The sequence below is a fragment of the Crocodylus siamensis genome, chromosome 2 (assembly GCF_052110815.1).
Source record: "Crocodylus siamensis isolate JL-2025a chromosome 2, ASM5211081v1, whole genome shotgun sequence".
NCBI lineage: Eukaryota > Metazoa > Chordata > Crocodylia > Crocodylidae > Crocodylus > Crocodylus siamensis.
Window position 1 is genome coordinate 239,035,243 of NC_143396.1, and position 22,408 is coordinate 239,057,650.

Genomic DNA, 22,408 nt, shown 5'->3' on the forward strand with positions numbered 1-22,408 from the left:
ATGGCTCCCATAGGAGTACCTTGCAGCCCCCCGGTTCCCAATCCAAGCACTACTCCCCCCCACTGTTCTCCTGCTGTTGCTGCTGGAATCTCTAGGGTCCTCTTCCTGCCTCTTTCCTTCTCCAACCCTGGGTATGGGGTGAGCCAAGGCAGCCAGGGGGCTCAGAGTGACCTGAGACCCTGTATAGTGCAGGGATACTGATGTAGAATAGTAGGGGTTCCCTTTCATTCAGCATGGCAAATGGGTTACTTGCACAGCTCAGCATCGCACCATGCAGTGTGAAGGGGACCCTCATGTTGCAGTATGTGACCCAGGTGCCATGTGGCTGGGAGACCCTGTGGCCGCTGGCCACTCAGAAGTTGGACATCCCTGAGGTACATAATCTGATCATTCGTAACGTATTTACACACCCTACATGTCTTCCTAATAGTTTAGTCTGTCAACTTTTACTTTCCTTAATTCTTATGTGGTAAAGGTTTCATATTTCAGGTTTCTAAAAGAATGTAGAAAGCGAACTGCAAACTTTGATGCTTCAATTGCATATTTTGTAGGTCAAGCAGAGTACTGGGATGATTCTAGATGGAAAATTTGGTAGTTTGCACTGCCAGTACAGCTGCATACTTTGTTGAGTGGGCTGAATACCACTCAAGCTGTGAACTTTGGAGACTGAAATTTCATATCCTCCTTTAATCATGCTGCATTCTTTGTTGACTGAGCAACAGAGTTTAGTTGTAGAGGGCTTTTTTTTTTGCTGATCCAGATGAATGCTATACATTTAGTTGCCAAACAAATATCAGAAAATAAACTGGGTAGGGTAAGGAGCATTTATTAACTGACATGTAGAAAAATATTCATAATGATAACTATTATGTTTCAGATTCTATACTGTGCCTATTAATTTGAATTTGGAATACATATACTGGAACTGGAGGACTAGCAGAGAGACCTATTTTGCTCTTAAGGATACCAGAAAAAAACAGTTTTAATGTGTTTGATTTCAGTGATTGACACTGAATTTACTACATTTTACTTGAGATAAGAGTTTGGCCCAAAGCCCTTAACTTTGTCTTTTGACAATGTTTCAGTTAATTTAAGTAAACTGAATATTGCTTACTTCATCATATAAAAAGCATATTTTAATTTTTGTTGTAGGGGAGAAAAGTCAGTCTAAGAAAACTGGGCTGGTCTATTTAAATATCAAGAACTGTTTACAGTACAGAAAGTTAATGAACTAGGCACTGGATTTACATTTAAAAAATAAAGGCGGGACCACTGAAGCATGGCCAGGTCAAAAATAATATATAGCTCATAAAATTATGCAGATTAATTAACAGATAATATATTCTTATGCAATCCTCAGAGCAAAGTGTTAAATGTAATAGTCTGAAATGTTCTGAATGTTGGTTTATTTCAGAAAATATAGACAAACACTAAGGTAACATAGGCAGCTCAAATTATGAAAATGCAACTTAATTTGTGAAGAGTTTGGTGGAACTGTGACAACTAAGCAGTTGACCAAAGTGTTCTTGCCATTTTCTAGCTGTCTTACCATTCCAAATGCATGTGACCTTATCAAGGCAGTATTGATTAATAGCTTGGACATTAGTCTGGGACACTCTGGTTCTGTTTTTTTCTGCGTCACTGCTTTGCAGAGTGGCCCTGGTCAAATAACTTGCCTTCCTGTGCTTAAGTTTCTTAAGCTGAAAAATGAAGTTCTTGATTCTTATACTCAGAATGTACTTTGAGATGCAAGTAATAGTTATTATTACTAGTATAATTACACACACACACACATGCACTCATCTCAGTTAGCAAAGCAGCTTTGTAGTAGTAATAATTTTCATTTTATTTTTCCTTTTCATTTTAGGTTTTCTGTAATGTTATTTTCTTCTCAAACAGGTGGCCAAAGTTATCAAAACAAAACCCTCGTAATTTATTCCATGTGCCCTGAAAAGCATCTAATACATTATTAAATGGCTACCATGGGTACCATAGGTGAAAGATGATGTACATACTTATGAATCTGCTGAGTCATCCAGAAGATGAGAGAAAATGTTGTTCCTTTCTATTCTATGGTTGCTTCCTGTCTTTTAAAATCAAGCTATGCCAAAACAATGTAAGTACAGTAGTAGAATAAGGGAAGCAGACTTTTTAACCCAGAATTCGAAGAGGAAAGCTTAAAATTGTAAGGATTCCTGTCTTCAGCACAGTGCGTTTTTCTCCTTGTCCCTGGAATGCATGCAAATGAAGCATTCACTTAGCAAAGTGGTTCCTAATTCTGTGATGTGAAACTGCCCCGGTCTGTCCTATAATGAAACTTTAATTCACGAAGAGCAAGAGAGAAAACTCTTTTAAAGGGAAGAAAAGAAACTCAGCATAAAAGCTAAGCACTACCAGAGAAGCCTGTCAATAGTGGTATATTACTCTTTGAATAAAAACTGCAATGTAAGCATCCTACTGACACATATCATGCTTGAAATAGGCCAAAATGGATGCCAGCAATAAAGCATCAAAAACTATGGCAATACTGTATTGTAAACTCACACCCTGCAGCAAGAGATAATAAAGTAGCATGATACATCATCTTTCTAATCCAGGTATTTCTTTGGAATACCTCGTAATTATTAGACTGGACAAGGAGATTGTAAGATTGGCAGGTGGTATGCATGTCTCTGTAGTTTTTGTCATAGTGCTGATGTGTGTACATTCATGTTGATAAGAGTGGTGACAGAAACAGAAAATCCCCAGCTGCTGCAGGGAATGAAAAAGAGAGCTGGATAGTAAAAGCTTCCTCCCCTTGCCCTTCTCCATATTGTGTATACTATATCAAAAGGCAGAAAGAGCTCCTCTGTTCTCTTCCTTGTTTACCAGAATTCCTTTTCACTCATCTTAGAGAAATGACCCATAACACGCAAAGGCAGATTTTCTCTCTATTGAAGAGAATTAAGGCGTTCTTATCAATATCAAAACTTTTTAAAACGTATCTTTTGAATATCAGAGATCCTCATTGTAGGATATGTGAAATACATTTTACCCTAACAGCTGTGTTTATTGTATATTTCTCACTATCTACTTAAAGGCTGACATTTAAAAGCATTCAGATGGGTATTACACAGCAAGGGATTAAGCCTTTCAAACATCACATGGTTGAGTTGAAAATGTACATTAGCAGAGGGTATAATGCTTGCTTTGACATTTGTTTGCAGTGCATCCAAACATTCTGGGGTGGACATTCAGGCTTCTTGGCATGAAGACAAATATATAAGCCAGGTAGTTGATACATATTTCCCATAGGTCAGGATTTAGAGGTATTACAGCTAGTAAGATTTGCACTTGAGTTTTGCTGTATGTATGTTCCTCCATTGCAAAGTGTAACATTAGTTTCATTCATTTTCCTGCAGACACCTGTGCAAACAGTCTAACCTTGCACTTTACTTCATTTGGTGGGGATGCTCTGAAGCAGCAATGAAGCCAAATTGTCACGGAGTGTTAAGGGAGCTGTTACAGAACCAAAAAACTCCTGTATGAATGGCCCCAACCTTCCCAGTAAAAGGGAAAAATGTATCCTAGTATATACTCAATGCCTTCCTGACCTCCTCCTCCCTTGTCTTCCCTCCACACTGCCAACAGTAAAAGAAGCAACATTACATTCAACATTACATTCAAATGATATAACATAAAAATACTGGGGCTTTGCAAAGCTTGTCTGAGTTCAGCCTGAAATTGCTTTGACAGGTTTGTTTTTTCCTACATTGGAACAGTTTATGTGGGTTCACATGATCTGGAGTTAAAAAAAGATTTTTGGAGTTAAAAAAAGATCTTTTACAGAGTTAAAAAAGATCTTTTACAGCCAGTGTTCAACTCTCATTGCAAGCTCACAAGCAGAGTTTAAACTGGCTTGCCTGTGAGTTCACAGCTGGAATTAATCTACTACTGTAAGTCATTGAAACTAATGTCCATGCCCATTTTGTATGAAACTGCTCCACACCAGGTATGAGAAACCTTACCTTCAAACATTAGTGACCAGCATTCATGAAACTAAAGAAACATCTACCAACAGATGGAATTAAAAGAAAGCTATTAATATTATTTTATTAAAAGTTAAGTCTGCTTTTTTTATGTAGATGTGTACTGCAGACTGGAGCAGTATTATCTAGACCTTTTTTAAAGCTATTCCAAAGAGACAAAATAATTTACTGCTGTAAAATATAGGGGTTCATTTTTGTTCAGAAAGATGGAAACAAAACATACTGTTCAGTATATCTGTGTTTATCTGTGTTTTGGCTATGAGACATTGTTCATACTATATTTTCTATTACAGACCACATATTTAATTTAGATTAAACCTATATATTAGCATTTTACTTTATTAATGGAAATAATTGCAAAAATGAATTCAGGTTCTTTGACTTAACAAAATGTTCTGAATGAAAACAACCCCTTTAGCTTGACCTTTCATTGGCATTTAGATACCAAATTGATAGGTACTTTGTAAGTTTTTAAATTAGGGAGATGGATCAATTGTGTCCTAAATATTATGGGGTTTATTATTTTGATATAAAATAAGCTAGAGAGTGTGTTTTATATGCAGGGTAATAACAGAAGAGGCTCTGTTTCTACAACTAAACTGGCACTTTATTAAGGGAACTGTTTACAAAAATGATGCAATTGCACCTTGTAGTTAACCCATGTGGAAACAGATAGGCTTCCTCATGCCGTTTACAAACCTTTTTCTCCAGCAACCTCCATTCTGTGCACTGAATGGAGCAGGCGTTCTTTGGAAAAACAACATGCCATCATGTAATTAAATGCTCTGTCATAATGTATATGCACACAACGACATTGCACACACAATGTGTGGTTCATTTTCTTTCTCACCCTGGCTCTGTAGAAAGGATGAGAGCCATTGATCCACACATGATAGATGTTGGTTACACCACTTAATGCACTTCCGGCAGGCACTCTGACAGTACGATGATATAAGAGCCTATGTAATACGGAATGGAATGGAATAGAGTAGAATATGAAACTGACAAAATTAATTCCAAACAATCTTGAAGCAAAAAATTTACAGTAAAACCTACAGCAAAAACTAACTTCGGGTAATAGAAAGGTGGCATATGCTGTTTGTTTCCAACCTGAAAAAAACAAAACATAGAGCAACTGAAAAAAGTTATGCCATAATGCTCAAAGTGATGTAAATTCCTTTAACAGATGTTAAGATTTTTTACAACTTCTTTTCAAAGTTCAGCAATTTAGATGTACATAATTAATGTAAATAATAGAAAGCATAGAATTCCTAATTTGTCTAGGATTGTAAATCGGAGATTAAACTAAGGGATTTGTTAGGAAAGTTGTCATGCAAGTAATATTAGCTTGTTGTGAAATCACCCAGAAAGTCACAGAACTATCAGAGATTAAAAGATACATTAATTTATGGTCATTGTCCATTTATTATACTCTTTCTTGATATTTTTCTAGTTGTACAAGTCCCAACCAAATGCCTCTTTCTGTTCTATAATCCAATAGACACAGCTTATTGAATGTATGTTCCCCAATATCCTTATTTTATATTTTCTTGCTTATTTTCTCCTTTTTGTTCCTCTTTATATCTTCTAAGCCCTAAGCAGATTTTCTCCCAAACTTAGCTGGGCAAAGCAATAAGTTTAGCTTACTGATAAATACTCTCTAATAAATTATCCTAAAATAATAACACAAACATTTCAAAATGTGCATTATAACATGGAAAGTAAAGAAAAAGAGAAGTAAAACCTGAAGTATATATGATATGAATTTTGTCCTGTGCTATGCTATTAATATACTGATCATGATAAAAAAAGTTCCATTGAAGTGAAAACACTAAGAGCTGCTGGGCATGACTACACATGCTATTAATATTAATGAATAAATTCTGGAGAGTTTTTTGTTCCTGGGTGTACTGTTTGAATGTGCACCCAGGAACATATAACTCTGGAGCATATGGCTCCAGAGTTTATTCGTGCACAGCACATGACATCCATTTGGAGAAGCCTGGGCTGGCAGGAGACATGGGGGGTCAGTCTGCCAGCCTAGGGCTGCTCCATCCAGACTCCACATGCTACAGAGCAGTTGGCTGAGACACAGAGGTGCTTTGGCGGGGGGCTGCCTGCCAGCTAGCACTACACTGAAGCAACCTGTGCCCCAGCCAGCCATGGCTGTGTCTACACATGCACTGTTGCATGAAAAAACTTTGCAGCAGAGTATAGTACTTATACTTCTTCCCCACTGAAGAATGTATTAGTTTTCTGTGCCCCAATAGAGGTACACGAGTAGACAGCAGGACATTTACTGCACAGCTAGTTAGTCAACTGTGCAATGTGCCCATTGAGTCTCAGAGGCATACTGCCTCCTGTCACGCTCCAGCTGGACTCTGCCAGCTTTACCCAGCAACAGATGCCATCAGCACTCTCCTCACAATCTGGAAAGCCCCTATTTGGCTTGCTGCATGGCTGTGGCCATGTGCTGGGGAAACCCTGTCCCCTGTGGAAAACCCCGCAAACATTTTAGCGCAAAAATGTGACCAATCGGGGCTTGAAATTGTGCCTGTCATCTGGCCTATAAAAGCTAGGGTTGAGTTTCCACCCAGGGAGAAGCCAGAGCGTTCACTGCTCAGTGGGTAGGCCTGGCCAGCTTCCCACGGCTTCTCCTGCCTCCGGAACCCATAGGCAATCGTTTGTGCACTGGGTATCTCTTATCTCATATATCAACCATTCGTTCATCATCATTTTCGGTCTTGGATTCATCGTTCTGTTTTCTGTTCTTTCGTCCCTCACCCGAACCGGGACAGATGCAAGTATAACTGCCTGGGCAGCCACATCCACAGCGGTGGTGCATAAGTAAGAAATCAAATCAAATTTTCTGGAACCTTTATGAGTCTACCTCTCCCTCTCACAAACTAACATCAGAGGATAGAACCCACCGGGGCAATAGTCACAACCTGGCTCATGCCCTGCACACCTCCCAGGACTCCCCATTGCACAGGTAAGAAAAATTTCCAGTCATGTTCAGGATATCCCTCTCTGCACATCCAGACAGCTCCATTGGCCCATATTACTTGAGGTAGAACATCTACTACAGTCACAAGGCTCAGGTGTGTAAGTTAGATTGGAATCCTTATTTTACTTGTATGATCTTCAGGACTGCATGCTTTTCAAGTGACTACTACCTTGAGGCAGCTCAGTTTTTCATTGTCTAATCTGAGATGTTTGAGAGGCTTGATTCTTTCTAGTCAGTGCTGAGTAACTGCCCTCTGAATATCAGGTAAGTGGATTGTATGGGAAAGGGATGTATAGATGCTTTGTTAGCCAGAGGGGCTGATTCAAAGACCACTAAAATTTAGTGGATATAGTCTCACTGACTTCAGTAGTCTTTGAATAAGTCTCAGTCCCACTGCAGAAGACTTTTTGGTAGGAATAATTTGTGAATGTCAGCTTAGTGTCACTATGGAATTTGAGGTTCTTGTGCCCTGTGAAAGAGACGATTTGGCAAATGATAAACAATTGAAGGAAGAAAAGCCCAGATATTTATTTTTTTTAAGAATACAAAGGAATTAATTAGGTTTGATGACATACACTGTGTGACAATATTGAAAATTAATTCAACTTTTAATGTTTGAGTAGCATATAGACTTAAACTATAATTATTTTAAGCCTAAAACTGTATTAGATGTTAAAATATTTGATTCCATTTCATAATTATTATTCTTTTTAAATACAGCACTACTTGGCAGACTGAATGTGCATTTTATAGTTTTCCAATGAATTTTAAAAGCATGCCTTTTCAGACTAAAGAATCTAACCACCACACCAGGGAATCCATGCCAGCCAGCCCCTCCATATGTTACATCTCTCTTCTGCACTCATAAACCCTCTTGCAGCAATACTTGCATAACAAACGCAAATATGGTTCTGGACTAGCATTTCTCTCAGATGAACAACATTCAAAGACAAATATCTCAATGCAAAGACTTTTATTTCATCTGTTGATACCCAGTCTTGGACACTGTGTCCCATTTCTTTCATTTAAGTTATACAATAGTCATGATATACAATTAAAATGAAGATGCTACTTCAGAGCTCATTCTACCACTCTTGCTTAGATTAAATAGTACTTTCTGCTGTTAGTGGCCCAATTTATGTCAGAGATATCCTTTGATATTGAGTAGTACTATGAACCGAGTAGTAGCAGCAGTTCTATCCGTAATGGTGACTGTGTTCATAGAGTTCAGCAATAGTATTCAGTGCAGGGTGATCAGAATTTCTCAAATGGGAATAAACACTCAGGGGTACTATGAATACCATAGTTACACTATCAGGCAGTTATTCACATGAACAGTTCAGTTAAAGTCATGAGGCATAGTTGTATAAATTACTATTCACAAGTATGACTAAGTCATTCGCAAACTAGTTGTGGGTAAAATACTCATTAAAAACAGCCACTGTATGAAAGGATTGAATGATAGCAGATACCATACCCTTATTTTTAAAAACGGAGAGAATTTGAGGTTGATAGCCTTAAATCTGCCTGTTAAATTGGTTGAAATGATCATAAAAAAGTAAAAACGTGGGAGATCATATTGTAATAAGGATTAAACCAATGTGGTTTTGGTCAATGGAAAATTAAGCTCTCAGAATTCCATCAATATACTGAGTAGTGCAAAAAGGAACATCTGTTAAAATAATGTTTTTAAATCAGTGTTTCTCAAATTTTTAGATGCAAGGCACCCCTCGCTAGACTCAAGGCAATCCATGGGAAAATGCAAGCTCATAGTTTTCACTCATTTTTTTGACCAGACAAAAATAGTAAAGTAATTCATCTGTTGCAAAGAACTTAGAATGACCACAACAGGTCAGAATGTTTTTAACACTATGAATTTCTATTTGGTATCTCAGGGTTTATCTTACGAATCACATTTACACACCTAACAATACTAACACGGTGGCACCCTCATTGAAAATCACTGATTTAAACTTTCAAAGGCCTTTCACAAGGTCCCTTACAGAAAGCTACTAAAAAACTAAATGGTCCTGGGGTGATAATAAGTATTGAGTATTACTAAGATTTGGTTATTAGTATTATAAAAGTTTATGAAAAGAAATGGATAAAAGGAAAGATTGTAGAAACAAGTAGCAACTTCAGTCATGACAAAAAGATAATGGTGGGGTCCTCAAGGATCAGTTATAGGTCCCATATTTTTCACTCTGTTTTTTAATTATTTGGGAATGTGGGTGAGCACTGAGGTAGTACAATTTGCAAACAACTACAGATATATTTAGATTGATAAACTCCAGATAAGACTACAAGGGTCTTCAGAGAGTTATTTGAATTAGGTGAACAGACAACACAAATTGAGGTGAAGTTCAGAGTTAAGAAAAGCAAAGAATTACGCAGTTGCGAGAGAAACTTGAAGTACTCAGGCACCTTACAAGGTTCTAAATTAACTGTCTCAGCTCAGGAAAGGTACGTCTACATCTCTGTAGGCAATTCAGTTAAAACTTTTGTTCAATGAGTAGCATGAAGATAGAACTGGAGTGCATGTTCTCCTTGCTTCACAGCACAAGAAAAAGGGGGCATTTAATGAAACTGGGAAGCAAGCAACAAGTTCAAAAAACAGATGAGACAAAATATTTTTTTCACTCAACGTGTAATTATGCTGTCAAACACATTGCTCCAAAATGTCATCAAAGCCAAGAACTAAATGAAATTCAAACAGGGATTATATGTTAATAATAATATATAATCTAAAGAGTTATAGCAGCTATTACAAAGAGTTTTGGAAATGGTAAAACCTCACGATTCAAAGATTAAGCCAGTCTCCAAATTTTAGTGGTTAGAATGAGAGCTTCATGGAGAAATTACCCCTACTTGTGTAATACAGGATACTTGCACCTTTTTTTGAAAGGTATCTGTTGCAGACAGCTATCAGAGATCAGGATACTGAACTAGATGAACAATAAGTATTAACCATTATGGTAGTTCCTATATACAATTCTGCATGAATAAGGGTAACAGGGAAATAAGGGAAATAATAATTGTTTAAAAAATGCAAGTGACAATTTAGAACAAGAAATTAAAGGCCCAATCCTACAAATACTTCTGGGTATGCTGACTATATAAAAAGAACTATGATGTTCAGCTCTTCTCATAGGATTGGGTCCTAAATTAATAATGTCAAATTCAGTGTAAAAGGAAAATTAGCAGTGACATGACATCAATAAATATGGTGTACTTCAACATTATAAGTTAGAAGTTAATATGTTAATATATCACTATTAAGGGTTCATTACTCATTGCACAATTAGAGTAAACAGGAGAACGTTATTTTGTGGAAGGTAATGTCAGCTAATGAAGAGGCTAATGAAATACCTTTATGAAATACAGCATGCTTGCAGTGTTTTCCAAATCCTATGAAATAAGAGGGTTTCCGTTCCCCACCAAATCATTTGAGAGGCATGTGCTTAAACCATAACCAGAGTTCATTGAGCCATGTCAGCATGTGTTCTGCTTTAAAAGAGTTCTTTATAGGAGTCAATCAGCTTTGATTTCATGTTTCTCTAATACATCTTTAGGGAATTACCTAAAAGACTCATCACTGGATAAAGAAATCTGAAAGCTGGGTGACTGTTTACAAATGATAGCACATATCATAACAGGAATTAAAAAGTTATTAATAGTGTGTTCTGGTGGATAGATTAGACTCTATGAGCCAGATCCTCAGCAGTTGTATATTGGCATAACTCCATGAATTTCAGTACAGCTAAGCTGACTTTGAATAGGTGATTATGTGGTTTTATTTATTAATGCTGTAGTTTTAAAGAAATTCTTAAGAGGTATGTATTACTTTCTATAACTGTAGTATATATTGAAAGGAAATAATACTGGAAAGGCTTTATAAAAAGGTGGTAGATGCTTTTGAGAAATTTCATACTCACTGGGAGCACCTACACAAGAAACTATGGTGCCATAGCAATGAGCTATGGTGCTATAGCTTGTTGCTATGGCACGGTAGCAACTGTGACGGCAACACTACTGCACAGTAGTAACAAGTAGCGGCTAAAAAAAACCATGTGGCATCAGTCATTTAGTACTTGCTTAAGCAATAGCACAGTGAGTGGCTCAGTAGACACACCCAGATGGCTCAGTAACAACTGTGCAGTGGGTGAATCATATAGATGTGCCTCCTGGGTGTGTCTACATGAGCATTTGATCTCAGAGCAGTTTACTTAAAAATTTCCTCCTAGTTGGCATCTACATGTGAGTAACTACACTATAACTACTTGTGAGTAAATTTGCTACTTGCATTTGCAGGTAGCAAATTTTGTCATGAGTAGCACGGTTTCCTGTGCAGTAAGTGTGTACACATGCAGATGTGCAGACTTACTATGCAGTAAACTGCACTACTGCTCAGTAAAAAGTCTTGTGTAGATGCACCCCCTTAATCATACAGTGATGGATTTGATTCTCTAATATACAGCCAAAGGTCTTGAAGACTGAGTTCTACTCAAAGCTGACTAAAAAGGAGAAAAATTGAATGAATGGCCATTATTCTTTTTATCTTCTCTAGTCTATCAAGTACTTTTGTTTGAATAAGCAGAAAAATGGGATGCAGGGGTCAGAGAGCGAAAAATAATAATAAGTGACATTAACATATTATTAGCACTAATGATATATTTAGAAAAATAGCCCAGTAAAATATCACTATAATGCTGAAGATAGGTATTCAAGCAATGGAAGTGTTAATGATATTGAAAATTTGGAGGAACTGAGCAGTAAACTTGGAAGGTAATAGAACTATCAGGTGAAAGAAATTGTGTATAGAGCTATAAAGCCACATTTTCATAAATATTGCATCTGCAAGATTTGCATGTTAGTATCTGTAACTGTGGCTATTTCTATGCTAATAGTTACCTTGAGGCCACCCGGAAGCCAGTACGTAGCAACCATCCATACTGAGAGTCCTTAAGTTTGACATTTGGCCGCAGTCCAGCCTAAACCTGGAGGGTTTGCTGAACTTCTGGGTCTGAGGACAATAGTGCATAGTTTCATAGTTTCTAGGGTCGGAAGGGAGCTGAGCAGATCATCTAGTCCAACCCCCTGCCATGGCAGGAAAGAGTACTGGGGTCAAACGACCCCAATAGTGCCTCGTTCACCTCCTAGCCTAGCCCTTCTTAAAAGTGTATTTAGAATTTATGCAGGATATGAGAGTTACAGGCATAGGAAGTCAGATACAAGAAATACCACCATTTTCTATTCCTCTTTTCAGCACCCCACTGCCTGTCTCTACTGCCCCTGATAAGACCCAAGCCCAGAAGGAGACACAAGCAACTTGAAAAGCCTTCTCTCAGCAAACAAGAAAACAAAATATAAAGGTAAAATTATAGTTTAGGTGGTATGGCTCACAGTGATTAAGCTCTTGAGGAGGATCCTCAGGTTCAGTCCTAATTATCAGTGGCCATGTCTACATGTGCACTTCAATGCACATTAGCTTATTTTAATGCACATTAAAACATTATTAAAAAACCCATGCGCTTTCGCTAGTGCACATTAAAATAGGCTAATGCACATTAAAGTGTCACTTTAAAAATGCATGCTTTCACTAATTCACATTAAAATAAGCTAATGCACATTAAAGCATCACTAAAAACAGTGATCACTTTTACATGTGCTCCAGTGGTGGGGGATAGTGCTTTAATTAGAGGGGCTCTCAGAACCACTCTGATCAAAGTGCCACCACATCTCCCAGATCAGTGTCCCCACACTTTAAAGTGGTGGTGGGGGCACTTGACTAAAGCTGGTTCAATGAACTATGGGTCAAGCACCCCTCCCAGCATTTTTAAGTGTGGGGACACTGATAGATGAGATGCAGGAGGTTGCTGGAGCATGGCAATTGCCATGCTCCAGCAGACTCAATATGAACTCAAGTGTGTCAGAGCAGCCTCAGCACTCGTGTGTAGGTGCCCGGTGCTTTTTAGTTAATGTGCATTAAGATGGACTAATGTGCATTTTCCTAGTATCTTCCAATAAAGGTACCTGTTTTAATGCACATGTAGATGTGCCCAGTGTTTACATAGGCATTTTTACACATGTTGTGGGATGCGGCACTGGGCGCTTTAGTTAGTGAGCCATGCTAATTACAAGTGCATGCTCATCATATATATCAGCATCACCTCATGTCCCTGCCCTGAAAAAATGGTAGTGGTGCATTTTGAACTAAAGTTCATTAAGTGTGTTTTATTTCAAAGTGCCCCACTGCCAGTTTTTCAGCAAGGAGATATGTGGTGAGGCTGATACATGTGGTATGGAAGGCTGCTGGAGTGCTTCAATTTTCATGCTCCAGCAGAGTTGATTAATCAACACACTGGATTTTCAGTACATTGGACCAGGCTCTGCACATGTGTAGGAGGCCATAGTGACTAATTTAACATATTTACCTAATTGCATTTAGACATGTAGCCTTTATTCATGCAAAATTATAGGAGAAGTTTTAGAGACTAGTTTTAACTACAGCTTCTAATTCCTCTGCAATCTCCACTATTTAAGGACTCACTTCTCATTATTATTACTTGGGGAAAAAAATTAAGAATAAATAATTGTCTATGATAAAGGACCTTTTAGGATATAAATTAAGGGTGTATGTGAGGTTTATTTCTTTTCTTTGGCCTCCTATGAGCATTCTAGGAGAAAGATAAGACCCAGAAATCTGTAGAATTTTTGCTTTTATGGCACATTATTAATTCTCAAACAACATTAGCATTCTAATGAAAAATTGCTGCTTGACAAGCTAAGAATATACCATTGCATATTTTTTTTTATATTGTTAATGACTGCTTTTGGATATATTCTGTATAATTGGAGTCACTGCCACTAGATGATTTTCAGGATAATGAGCACAGTACTACACAGAGATATGCCTAAACAACAATGTGGATGCAAGTTTCCCTGCAGTTTGGTTTGGGTGGCTGTGAAAGGCCAAACCAAACAAACAGCAACACCCATGGAATTCATTAAAATACTCTCCCCTGCCAAAGTCCTCAGTAGGCTGAACAGCAATGGAACAAACCCATAAACTCTTTCTCAAACAACCAGAAAAATGATGTACGTGGGCTTCTCTCTCAGTAAAAACAACTTTGTCACAGGGGTAGCATATCTATTTTTAGTGTCTTTAATCTCAAAAGCTCAGGGCTCATGTATGCAGGAAGGATAGCACTGTATATGCTAGGTTCTGAATACAGAGCACACTAGCTGTTCCATACTAATTTCCTATGTTGGCACTTAGGGCAGAATCCTATTGGCAATTATGCAGCCATGTAACTGCTTTTTTGGGCTCTTACACACAATTGGCACTCCTTGTCCACATGCTGTGTGGACGTGCAAGTGTTCTCATATGGTAACTGAACATGTCTAGAACAGTGGTCTCCAAACTTTTTTGATCGTGCACCCCTATCAGTAAAAAATTTTTGAGCACACACCCCCAGTATATGTATATTTACTGGGGGCACCACTGAGGGTGCCACTGTCAACCCCTCTGCATTGTGGAACTCCCACTCTTCCCTCAGGATGTCTCATGACCGTCTGACATAAGGACCGAGTGAGGGCACCAGTGTCAATCCGTATATTAAATATTAGTAAAGCTTAATTTCTTTCTTATTATTTTAGATAAAAAATAACTATAAATAGAAGTTTTAATATTATCTTCGCGCACCCAAATGGATCATCTTGTGCACCCTCTGGGGTGCGCGCTCCCCACTTTGGAGACCACTGATCTAGAAAACTGCTCTCTAACCAGTCATGTATGCCTGGGCAAGCTAAGTCCCAAAGCTGTGGCCAGAAAAAAGGCATAATTAGCAGATGGTAGATGCCAAAGGAGGAAGGGGCATCCTGCCATGTGTTAGCCCAATAGCCTAATAGTTTGGGTACTTGTCCAGGAAGTGGTAGGCCTAGATTATACCTCCCCCCCAGATTAGAATTTACAACCTTCCTACTTTCCAAAATAGTTTTCTAACAGGTTAGCCATCATTTAGCCTTCCCATTGAAGCTGACCATCTAAGCATTTGTAAAAGGGAGCTGTGTAGGTCCTGGAGATAGAAAGCAAGCTAGAGGGTGGGTGGCTTAGTGAGATGGCTGCTGGCATCAGATGAAGGTGGTTCTATGTTCTGGTTTGTACCATTCTTGCCAATGAGGCAGAAACTTCCATACTGATCTCAATCCATTTAGGCAATGTGTATTTAATGCAAGATGCATTATCTCAACTCGAAAAGGAAGAATAGAAATAATACCCAAACGTATGCTTTCTAGGTACGTGTGAACAGCCAGAGCAGAGCCCACTGCTTGCCTACTCATGCTACAAGTAGAACAGGACTGCTAATTGTGTAAGTGCCAAAAACTGCAGTTATACAGCTGTGTAACTGCATTTCATGCTTGGTCCTGAAGACTGTTTTCACTTAATATGCTGCATTAGACTATTCCTGGACTGGGTAAAAAACAATGTGTATTAAAGCTGCTTTTATTGCCTCAGTCTGGTCTGACATCAAGTATAGCTTGGTCACATCAGGAAATCCATTCTATGGAGGGTTTCAAGTTTGGGCAGGATTTGAGTATGTTTTGTGACAGTAATGAAATCTGGATCCTTTTAAAAATAGAATCATACCATAATATTTTTTAGATTTATTCATGCGCTAGAAAGAAACAAAAACCCTTGGTGTTTTTTTTATTTCACATGACTTTTTGACTCAGCAATGTAAAGGATTTTTCATGTTTGAGTGCTTTGGAAGCCCTTAACTACATTTGCTGGGTTTTGGATGGGTTCATGCTTATGTGACTTGCACATTTTGTCACTGTTCACATCTTGATCAATGAAATTAAAATGCTCCCAGACTAAACTGTTGGTGCTCTGGTTGTTTTTAATTGCTCTGGTTGTTTTTAATTTTTTTCAGGTATGAAAATGGCTGTTGCTTTACCACCTACAACAAAGTTTCACTCAACCCTCAGCAATATGTTATAGAAGAAATTCCAGTTGTAATTCCTGAGTCTGCTTTGTGTGATGGACCTAGAAATGTGTCACGTCAGGGGAGAATTAACTGGAAGCATTTCTTTTAGCTACCCAAAAGAAAGGAGTATGTACATCACTATTCAGTGTTTATGGTTGGAGGAAATCATACAAGTGGTTAGGAAGTTCCTCAGCAACTGGATAACATGTGGCCAGTAAACCTGGACTCAGCAGTAAAAATTTAGAACAGACAGTATAATTCAGTATTTCAAGAGCCAAGAAATCTCTTACTTTATGGAGCTAATCTGCCACTCCTGGAGTGCAAGTAACTTGTAATTTTCAGTAAATGCAGTCCCTTCATAAAGTTTCATTTATATCTTCAAATGTTAATACTGGCATGCAACCATTTATATGTTACTTATTTTTCCAGCATAGTCACTTCTGCCATGCCTAAAGTAAGATTTTCCAATATGTCTATAATCTAAATGTCTAGCAATATTACAGCTGTCAAATCAGAATGGAATTGCTTGATGGTTTTATCCGCAAAAGCAGACAGTATGTCAGAACACATTAATGATCAACATCTTCATGAGAAGATTAAAGAAATCAGTTGTTTGTTTTTTGAAAAATGCGAAGGCTTGCACATACCTTTATCCTAATTTGCATCACCATGGGTTCACTGACAAAGACATTTTCTTCTGGAAGTCTTATGAAACCAGATTAAACATGTTTGCTGTCTTCTGGTGTCTTTGGAGCTGGTCAAATTTTCTTGTGGAGGTGACCTCTGTTGGCATTATCCCTGGTGATAAGGTGGCATAAAAATACAGCTTTCTTTTTTAAATACACACATATTATTATTTTCTGAAGTAGACAGCGTATAGGGAAGCAGATCACATATAACAAGAACTTGAAGTTCAACAATGGATATTCCAAAGATAAACAGGTGGGGGAAAGTGGAGAGGGGGAACAAAATAAGTATCACATCAGCATCCTTGTATAATGTTTAGTATTAAATAAAACCTCAATATTACCAGAATACACTATCCTTTTCCTCATTATCCTCTTTTCTCCTTTCTTAATATGACCATGCTAAATTCCACAGAACAAGGAAGATTCTTAATATGGGTCTTTTATGGTGTTGAACACATCACAAGTCCTTAATAAGTATTAATAATTGAAAAAAAACAGATGGGTTTCTGTACAAAAAATAGCTCAGTATGAGGGTAACTGTATACAGTAAAAGTTCCATTAACCGGCACCTTACAAGCTGGCATGCTCTATTAACCAGCGTGTCGGCTTGTAAGATAAAGTGAAACCAGAAGTGTCCACCATGGCACTTCCAGTTTCACTGAGCCCCCATGGCCCAGAGCAAAGCAGCCTGTGCTGCTGAGCCCCAACGGCCTAGGGGCATAACAGGCTGTGCAGGGCCCACCTCCCTGTCCCATGGGGCCCTCAGTGATGCCGCAGGAGGGTCAGCAGTGCCACGGGAGGGGTGGTGACGCCCTGCACGTGGCGGGAGGAGCAGCGGCCTGAACAGGCAAGGACACCTGTTTGGGCAGCTCAATTAACCAGCATATTTTGTTATCTATCATCTCCCCTTTGCGGGGATGCCAGATAACAGATTTTTTACTGTATATAGTTTGGCAAGTATAGTTATGTTAAACCTAGAGGCAGAGATTTTCAAAACCACAAATGACAGTTAGGTGCCTAATTCCCATTTGACATACAAAAAGCTAGAACTCTTGGTTCCAAAATGATACCTTTTATTAGACCAACTGGAAAAGTGCAAGAAAATTGTCCTTTTCTGCAAGCTTTCAGGATCAAAGTCCCTTCATAAGACTCTGGGAAAAATATAGATGGTGCAAGATGGTAAACAGTCCCCATAGGTAGGAAATAAACTTCATTTTTGCACAGAGGGAGCTGAGGATGGAAGGCTGTCCCTCTGGGACTCTGAAAGCTTGCAAAAAAGACAGTTTTCTTGCAATTTCCCCATTGGTCTAACAAAAGGTACCATTTTGGAACCAAGAGTTCTAGTTTTTTGTATATCTTTTTCTCTCAGACCAACACGGTGACCAAGTACACCCCTAATTCCCATTTCTGCCTTTGAAAATATCTTTATAGTCCTTTTCTGAAGTAGCAGTTGTTTCATTCACACATGTTCAAAGACACATACCCATTTTTTTTACATCAGAATGAAAATCTTCAGGCACAAAGCTTATGCTCGTTGACAGTAAGATTCTGAACGACAGCCAGCATGGCTTCATCGCGGGTAGGTCATGTCTTACCAATCTCATCTCCTTCTACAAACTGGTCTCTTGCCACCTGGACATGGGAGAGAAGATTGACATTATATACCTAGACTTCCATAAGGCTTTTGATCTAGTATCCCATGATATCTTTTTGGAAAAATTGGAAGATTGTGGGCTTAACAGTTCAGTGCGTGGAAAACTGACTGCATGATAGGATCCAGAGAGTTCTCATGAATGGATCTCTGTCCTCCTGGTGAGAAGTGGTCAGTGATGTCCCTCAAGGGTCCATGCTTGGACACTGGTGCTTTTCTACATCTTTATCAATGATTTGTATGTGGGGGTGAAAAGCTCACTGCCAAGTTTGTGGACGACACCAAGTTATGGGGGAGCGTGGTCATATCAGAAGATAGGTTGCAGATATAGGCGGACCTGGGCAGGCTGGAGAGTTGAGTGGACTGGAACCAGATGAAGTTCATCACTCTGAAGTGTAAGGCTCCATCTGGGGGCAAACAATCCCCAACATACCTACAGGCTTAGTGGTGGCAATTTGACTTGCACCACGGCTGCAAGGGACCTAAAAATAGCGATAGACCATCACATGAACATGAGCCGGCAGTGTGATGCTTTGGCCAGCAGGGCAAACAACACTCTGGCATGCATTAACCATTGCATCTCATGTAAATTAAGGAAGTGATACTCTCACTGTACTCTGCATTTGTGAGGTCACAGCTGGAATACTGCATTCTGTTCTGGGTGCTGCACTTCAACAAGGATGTGGAAAAACTTGAGAGGGTTCAGAGAAGAGCCACCCATATGATTAGCAACTTGCAAGACAAGCCATACGAGGAGAGGCTGAGGGACTTGGGCCCCTTCAGCCTAGAGAAGAGAAGGCTGAGAAGGGACTTGGTAGCAGGTTACCACTACATCAGGGGAGTACATCAAGAACTCGGTGAACAGCTGTTCACTAGGGCACCCTTAAGGAAGAACACGAGTAATGGATACAAATTCCTGGAAAGGTGTTTCAGGCTCAATTCCAGGAAAATCTCCATCATAGTCAGGCTGTCCAGACCATGGAATAAACTCCCTCCGGAGGTGGTGCAGTCCCCTACCCTGGAAATCTTCAGAAGGAGACTGGACAGTCACCTTTCTGGGGTCACTTAACCTCAGTTATCTTTTCCTGCCTAGTGGAGGGGGACTGGACCCACTGATTTACAAGGTCCCTTCCAGTCCCTAACAATCTGTGACTCTAGGTTGTTATGGCCTGTTCCAGCTTCTATTGATTTCATAGAAACTTGAGCGCTGCTAACAGAAGTACAAGATTAAGTATCTACAAGCCTGACTAGTTTGCCCTTAAAAATGATCTTTTCTGACATATTATTTAATCTGATAATTATTTCTAGAAATTGAAGTTCCTCTGTAGTCATCTAATAAAAGAGTAACCAAGAATATCAGTTAAAAATTAATATATCAGTAGAAAGCAAAACTATTGATGACCATTTTAGTTCAGGATTTTACTGAATATTATCTCAAATATGTAAATTTATAGTTCACAGTGGCAGTACTTCAAAGGATTCTGTCTTGGACTAACTAACAGATACCATACTCACACAGTACAGATTAATTGTTTATCTTGACAGCAGGCTGATGACAAAACCTCTATAGTAAGATTAAACTCATTTCTAGATTAGAAGAACCACACTAACACTTTCTGCCTCTGTAACTCTTAGAGTTATCTTGGTCTCTATTTTAGTACTTTGAAATGTTTCCTTTAGAATATATGCAGATTCTGATGTCCTGCATTTCAGCATAAAATCCAAGAACAAAAGACACAGCTTGAGGTGCTTTATTTATTAAGAGGATCTTCCATTTGTTTGTTTTTGATGGAAATTGGGTTTTTCTGGTACTCTTGAAGCTGAAGCCCTGCTTACAGGAAGTACCTTATCTCAGTCATTTTATTTTCTAATTCTACACACTTTGCACATCTAAGAAAGGATGTCTTTGGCCAAGGTGATGATGGCACTTGTTTCAATTTCATATATATATTTAGGGTGCGTATAGTGCAGCAAATGGTCACCTGCATAAAGAGGGAGTATTCTGTGAGGCCAGAAAATGATCTGTTATTCAGTTGTTTCTTTGCTTAAACTTAGTGTTTCATAAGTGTGGTTATCAGTAAGTTTAAACAATCATGAAGCTTGAATCTTATCCTCAACTAGTGATCCCTCGTATAGGTTATGGAGTCAGACTGATGGGCTTCCAGGCCATCTCTTCAAGGACCACATTGAATTTAATGTTCTTATTGATTTTCTGGGACGTGGGTATGGGCATTGTTGTGTCTTAACTGGTTTATCAGAATGTGATTGTTTAAACCTTGCTGCCAGGCATAGACAGTGGGAGAAAATATTAATTGTGGGAATGACCCTCACCCTCCTGCAGGGCTGTGGGGGGACTGGCGCATGCTGGTGCTTTATGCGGAAGCTCGCTGCAGGATGGCAGTGCCATGGCGCTGCTTCTGTCACTGACCACAATTAGTTGGGGGGGGGGCTAAGCCCCATTAGCCCTGACCTTCCACTGGCTATACTTCCAGGACTGTTTACATATTTTGTATGAGGGAGTCGTTGGTTATAAAACAGAAATGACCCTGGCAGTGGGAACCAGAAGACAGATTTCCCCTATCCTAGGGAAGCACCTTTATAGCTGGCTATAGAGTTCTCCCTCTGGCCTCATGAATCTTGTATTCCTGTCTGCCCAACAGGCATGGTTATGTGAAGGGGGTCCCCACCAGACCTATTCTGCAGACTAATTAGAGCACTCTCCAGGAAACTGAAGAAGTGGGTATGAGTCCTCTTTGACTAAGAAGGGTCTTGAGCCCATGTTTCTCACTTTCTAGACAAATACTTCAACCACTAGTTAATTGCACTTTATTTTGCATTAAACTAATACTGCTTGCACTGTAAGGTACGTCCCCTCTGGGCGCTTGTGATTCCCTTCCCCACCTTTTGGTGGTGCCTACCTCTGCCCATTGACTAAATAGGAACCCTGGGCAGCTAATCCTGTTCCTTTGAATTCCTCTTCTTGGGTAAAATACTGATTTTAAGGTATAGTTTATTTTTTATATTTATTTTATAGTATCCACCCATTGTGTGTAATACAGTGTACAGCTTGGTTAGAATTATCTACCCCAGATGTTTTAAATGAAGTGAGAATGTAGACCCAGATCTCAAAAGGGGCTTAACTGACTAATGTGAGTCTTAGATGCCTACGTCAGAAACTGTTCAGCTGCTACTTAATCCTGAGAGTACCTACCCTGTGCCTCAGGTTTAGACAAAATGTTTCTTGGGCATCTAAAATATTATGCAGTTCCAGAAACACCTGTGTCTTGGTAGGAACCATCAGTTTAGTGCCAAACTCACACCTAAATCCCACAGTGATCCATAAACAAATTTTCCTCTGCTTTATCCTACAGGTACTCTCAGAGCATACTTACTGGTTTGAGCTCTACATAAAATGTAATGGTGGCTGTTGCTTTCCTTTTATGCAGTTTCCTCCTTTGCCTGATGGATTCAAATCCCCATTTATCACTTATCAATAGAGGTGTTCTAACCACTAAGCTATTAGCCAGGCTGGGGCTGGGTGCACTCTAATTTTCTCCAGTTGAAGCTATTCCGTTTTTCATAAAAGAAGGATCTAGAAAAAGAAAGTATAAGCAAGTGGGAAAATGACTACAGTCTGCTGATTAGGGGACTCTCCTGGTTCCAGTCCCTGCTCCAAATACTGTTTATGTATTTCACATTAAAAAGTCATTGCATACAAGCATAAGCAATATTTAAACACCCCACAATGTCTCTTTGAGGTAAGGAGATACTATTTTACTGATGTGGAATTGAAGCACAGGAACACTCAATACTTTGCCCAGGAATCACAGATAACTGTAGAAGAATAGGAATTGAACCCGAGTCTCTCATGTGTTAGGTAAGTGCTCCAACAATTGGACTAGTCTCCTCATCCTGCTTACCTGAGTTGGAGGTACCTAAATATTGTCAAAGAGGTCAAAGTGGTTGGACCCAAAACTTCTTAGACTCAGGTGAAGAAAGACTGAAAATCAGATACTCATTGGCTGTTGAGCCTCCATCTCAGC

At 39.0% G+C, this 22,408-nt stretch overlaps 1 long non-coding RNA gene across 2 annotated transcripts in view; it reads left to right on the top strand.

Moving 5' to 3' along the window:
• The window catches only part of LOC149871943 (uncharacterized), a 165,514-nt gene extending 148,579 nt beyond the window's left edge, over nucleotides 1–16,935 (top strand). The window contains exons 3-5 of one of the 2 annotated variants that reach the window (XR_016440334.1): nucleotides 12,302–12,407; nucleotides 15,334–15,407; nucleotides 15,972–16,935. This is a non-coding gene — a long non-coding RNA (uncharacterized LOC149871943). The remainder of the gene's footprint in view (nucleotides 1–12,301; nucleotides 12,408–15,333; nucleotides 15,408–15,971) is intronic. The other variant, XR_016440335.1, reaches the window with a different exon arrangement.
• The last annotated feature ends 5,473 nt before the right edge of the window (nucleotides 16,936–22,408 follow it).